Consider the following 6000-nt stretch of genomic DNA (forward strand, 5'->3'; position numbering starts at 1 on the left):
ATTTATTTGATTTGAGGATGAGCCCTCCCCCACCACACTTAACATGGAGAAAAAAAGCCACTCATCTTACAATTGAGTACGAACACAGTGGGGATGGGGGAGGAAGGCTGCAAATGGCCACTGTGGATCAGGTTCCAGCCCCTACCTGCAACTGCTGCTTTGTGCCCCCTTGCTGCCTCCATACCCTGCCATCTACCCCCTGAAGCCTCTTCCCCCATCTTTTCCCCTCATACAGCCTTTGCTCTCTACCTGTCCCTCTCCCTTCTCTAGCTATCATTGCTTCATGCTGACAGACTTTATCTAGACTGCAACCTGGGGCACTAAGCATGGCTCTAAACCAGCCCATAGCAGTGGCATGCAGCAGACACAGGCAGGGTGGAAGCTGCTTGACTTCCCCACATCACCTGACCCCCACTGCCTGTCTCTCTGCAGCAATGGGAGGCATGAATTAAAGATGACTCTCTAATAATAATTAGATTCTATACATGGGAAATTATAACAAATGTATAAATATCCTAGTATAAAGTATAATTAATGGGGGGGTGTCTTAAACTTAGAGTCTTGTTAGATTTAAATAAATATGGTAATTTAAATATTTTCACGACCACAGATGATAGATGCACCTTCTCCATCTTACACCTAAAAGTCTCAGTCATCTTAGTCATACCTCAATCATATAGCTCCTCCAATTCACCACTGATTCAGAGGGAAGAGCATTAGCTTTTGAATCCCTCCAATTGCTGTGCTCTCCTGGGCAGTCTTTTATCCAGGAAGGGACCATTTTCACTCCTGTTTATCTTAAGACAGATGCATTCACTACCTCAAGTGGTTTAGCTCCTGGCTGAAGAAAAGCTCACCATCTATCTTTAATTCATACAGTTACATATATTTTAAACACCTTTCAAAAGCCCTCACTCCCCTTCACTGGGTTTTATCAGTACTCTTTAACAAAACAACTATACATGCTAGTAGCTTCTAAGAGGTCCCAAAGGAAACTTGAAAGAAGAAACTAAGTTCTGTTAAAGAAAGAAAATCCAGGGTGATGCTCAGGCATTACATGCAAGGGGGGTGCTTACTATTCTACTTAGTCTGAAGGACATGCATGAAAGCTATTTATCATTGATATATCCATTGTATCTATATGCAAATTATATTTTATAGAGATAATTTAGGATTCTCCTGATATTATTTTTTGGTTCTGCAAAACAAAATTATATCCTGTAAAGGGCACAAAACATTCTGATCAGTCTGTGAAAAAAAAAAGCACAGGGAAATAAAACCCTCCGCTTGTGATTCATTTTTTGTTATTGAGGTGTCTGGTATTGCTAGGGTAATCACTTGGGATCCTGGACAGGCAATGATGAAAGTCCATCCAGTGCCTTCATCAAAGCATGCATTTCTGGGAGTGAAATGATACTGGGCACATCTACATGTGCAAATGCTGCTGGAATGGTTTACTCCACAGTAAATTACTGCAGAGCAAATCTTCCCTGGGCAGGCATCTACATAAGTGGGAGCTGCCTGCTGCTGGGGTGAGCTCCAGGGTTGAGGCCTGAGCCAGGACAATATCCCCCTGCCTCAGCAGCAGAGAGCTCCTGGCCTCAGCTCCACAGAGCCCGCTTCAGCAGCAGGCAGCTCCTATGGGCAGGGAGCAATCTCCCAGCCCCCACTCTGCAGTCATGGAGCCAGGAACTCCCTGCTGCTCCAGCAAGGAGACATTGTCCTAGCCCAGGCTCCACCAGTGAATTCCACTCTGGCAGCAAGCAGCTCCTGGGAGCAGGAAGCAATCTCCCGTCCCCTGCTACCCGGCTGATTGGGAGCAAATTTGCTCCCAGTTGGCTGTCTGCACCGGCCTTACTGTGCAGTAACTGCTCAGTAGTTAATTTGCTGCCTCCGTTTTCAGATAGCAAATTAACTGTGGAGTAGAGCAAATTGCTGTAGTAAGGGTTTGCATGTGTAGAGGGTGACACTTATTGTGTAATAATTTTCTCTACTCTGCAGTAAAGCATCTCATGTAGATGCTCCCAATGTTGGTCAGAAATAGCCACATGAGAGCCAATGATCTTAGTTTGGGCTCTGCATGCAGAGTTTTCACTAAATTATTCCTTTGGAGGGCTGTGGAAAAATGTAATCGTATTTATCACTCTAAAGCAGAAAACAGGTACAGATGCACTGATCATAGGGATATGCTGGCACCACAGTCTCTATACACAAGGAGACACCTCTGTTCTGGAACTCTTTAGGCCATACCCCGACTCCTTGGCTGCCTCCCTCTGTCTTTGGACCTACCCTATCAGTAACTTCCTTATTGGTCCATGCTTCCCTTTAAGTGTTGCATTACTTTCCAAAGTTGAATATATTATTTGGGAATATTTCACCATCACGATTGGCTCCAGATCTCACCCATCATTGTCTGATTCCTCACTCACTGATTACCTTTTGGAGCTCAGTAAAATGCCACCCCAGCCTACTTAGGGTGCAAAATGTTACACCTATACATGTATATACAAAATGTTACACCTATACCTATAAGTGTTACACCAGGGTCTCTTCTGCAGGCTCATGTTGAGGACTCAATCTGGCTTAGACTCATGTTTCAAAAGGAGATGACACCCATACAGACCTTTCCAAGGCCTACATTGTATCACTGCCACCTGATGCCACACAAAGCCCATGATTTTTATTTAGGAGTCAAAGGTGAAAGTTATTATCAATTGGAAAGAGTTGGCAGCATTCCTCAAGGAAGATAAACTCCATCAGGAATCAGGCTACTATCCACCTTCATTGAAGTCATTGAAGCATGCACATATCATTCCAGCTTCCTTTCTCTGTCGAACTTTTGTCTAGTTCCATTCATTATTAGAATGACTGCATACAGAGGTAAAAAAAACCCCAAAACCTGGATGCCTTCTGGAGAACATGCTTCAGCCAAATGCAAGGTATTCGGCTCAAGGCAAGTGAAGCTTAGTGATTCATGACATACTAGATGGGTGGGGTATGCTTGAACCTGTCCCTATAAGCTTAGGTGATTAAATAGTCGCTTCTGGACTTAAAAGCTATATGAATCTAATATGATTGTTACTTTCCATGATACTGATATACTGGGTGTGTCTACATGAGATGATACTATGCAGTAATGTCTGAAACAAAACATGCGGTGATGGTACTACACAGTAACAACTGCTCAGTCTGCCACTTGCATAGATGTGGCCACTGAGACACAAATTTTCATGCTGACTTATTGAGTTAATATCACTTCTGTAAGTTGTAGGAAATGGAGAATAGCAACTGTTTTATAGGACACATTTCTTTTACACACTCTCCCCCATCCACAACACCTTAAAAAAAGATTAATTTTCAGTTTACCTATTTTTTAGCATAACAAACTTCTACTTTGGAGCTTTAATTGGACCTGTTCAAAGATGCAATAATAAGTTAGTAGAAGATAAAAGAGGCATAAACAAGAAAAAAAAAACTATTCAAAGTGAATAATTTAAGATCACATTCATAATTAATGGCATTTGGAAAGCTTCCTCTGGTGCTCTAATCATAGCTCAAAATATGCTAATTAGAGCAGTTTGGTGCAAATCAGATCATGCAGGTGTTGAACAGGAATGCCTACTCTTTATAAGAAATACTGCCATAACTGGATTGTCCTGCATTAGTGCTCACATTTCATAAATGTTTATTCATTTAAAATACATCCGACAGTTGAAGAACTTGCTTATAATTATTACCTCATTAAGCGAGGTGATCTTGAACACTAAGCAAAATCAGATGTTTTTAATACAGGGGGTTGGAAAAGGTAGTAAATGTCCAAATAACATGTAATGGTCATCAGGGATTAGACTAATAATAAAGGGAAGAAATTAAGAAATGGGATTGTTTCAGCTTCCTGGCCATGATTTAGTCAAGAACCTAAGCATTCATTTGAATTTTGAGTAGTACCATCGAGTTAAGTGAAACTACTCACATGCTTACAAATAGGCACATGCTTAACTATTGTTGCCCCTCTGTAAAGGCATAGAAAATGTTGAGATGTGGTTTTACAGGACAATTTTCTATCTGTCAGTGACACAGTATCACATTTGCCCCCAAACATCAGTCAAGACCAGATGATCTTGAACAAGCGATGAATCAGTTCTCTTTTTGTGCTGCTGTTCTGCCCCACTAAGGAATCCCAGCACACTGAGAAAAAACAACGTACTTGATAGGGGGTCAGCCTGGCAGCTTGGGGTTGCTCTGACCCAGCTCAGTGTGCTGAGGAGGGGCTGGCTGGGGTACGAGGATGCTCTAGTGCAGGGTTAGCTGGCAGGCAGCCCCTGCGCTGAAGCATCCTCATGCCCCAGCCAGCCAGGGCAGAATCGACACATGCATTGCAGTGGAGTGAATAATGCCGCCTTAAGATAGGACTTGTGTTGACAAGTCCTATCCTACGGTGGTGTTTATTAGTTTGCTGCGGCTTAATAGGGCCACATGTGTAGATGCTGAGACTTTATTGCAGAGCTATTTAGGCAACTCTGCTGTAAATGTCTCATGTAGACACCCACGGAGAACAGATTCATTCTGCTGCATTCTGCCATTATAAGACACCCTCCTTGACCCCAAAGGACTTATCTATACTGCAGTGGTGGTGTGTCCTGGCCATGATGTGCCAATGCACACCCCACCTACCTATACGTAGAAGTGTAACTCCATATCCAGAAGTGTGCTGGTGAGGACATTTATGCACTTACCACTCAAGCTGCTCTTGAGCCTTTGGCCTCTGATAGTGTTGGGAGAAGCTGCTGAGTTCTATCCCAGAGTGGTCTTACCAGTGAACTTCTAGATTTGGAGTGTGCCTAAGGATATGGGTAGGCAGAGCATGAGCAGAACATGTTAGAGCTCTTCCTGTTTGGCACACATTGCTGTCACAGTATAAACAAGCCCAAACAGGTTACAGCTGAAAAGCCTAGTCTTGAAAAGCCTACCGCACATGCTTAACTATATATACTCTCTGTAGACCTGGTCACTCAAGTGGTACATTCCAGAGTCTAGCCCCTCATTTTCAATCATTCCATGGAGTTATTGCAGCCTATCAAATACCAGATACTCCTCTTCTTTCTCTTCCTACTTATCTGGCATTCAGCAATTCTCTCTTCCTTTTGAGGTTGGCTGAATTATTCTCCAAGAACAATTCATTTGACAATGAAATTCGCCTTTTTTATTTGCTATTTCTCTATGAACAGATCACAATTTGCATTAATTAGTTTATTATTTGAACTTTTTTATGAATAGTTTGTTCCAGCTCATTTCACCTATGTAGCTAATATTCATCTGAGTGGTTCATGTCAGATACTTGCTATTCAAGCTGTGCTACTTGTGTCACATGGCATTGTTTCTGTTTCCCTTTGTGGATGACATGCTTGGACTGGTAAAAAAGGATACATTTATTTCATGAAAAAAAAATCAAAGAATCTACATTTTCTTCTGTAAGATATTTTCTGCAGAAATGCTCCAATTTTGCTAGGGCTGCAGTGTAGTTGTAGCTATGATGGTTCAGATAATGTAGAAGAGACAAGGGTTGTTTTTTGTGATATCTTATACTGGACCAATTGCAGAGTTGGGAAAGATGTTGGACAAGTTTCTGAGCACTTATTCAGGTCACTTTATCCCCAAAAGATTATTCAACATCTCTCCCAACATTATAGTTGGTCCAATAAAAGATATCACCAAAAATACTTTGCCTCGTTCATTCTTACCTTTTTTAAACCCTTTCTTTCCTCTTAGAAGTAGAAAAAAGTTTAAAGATTACAAGAAGTGGGTAAGACTAAAAGAATAAGAGACAATACATTTTTCTCACTCAAATGAACTATTAAAAATACAAAAACTAAAATAAATTGACCAAATGAATATTTTTGCTTAACAAAATCCATGCCATTAAATACCCTTGACTAGTTTTAAATGTAATCTTTGTAAACCATTTCACTTTCCACGTATTATTGAGTATGATATGTTGGG

Source organism: Alligator mississippiensis, chromosome 1 (assembly GCF_030867095.1).
Source record: "Alligator mississippiensis isolate rAllMis1 chromosome 1, rAllMis1, whole genome shotgun sequence".
Lineage (NCBI taxonomy): Eukaryota > Metazoa > Chordata > Crocodylia > Alligatoridae > Alligator > Alligator mississippiensis.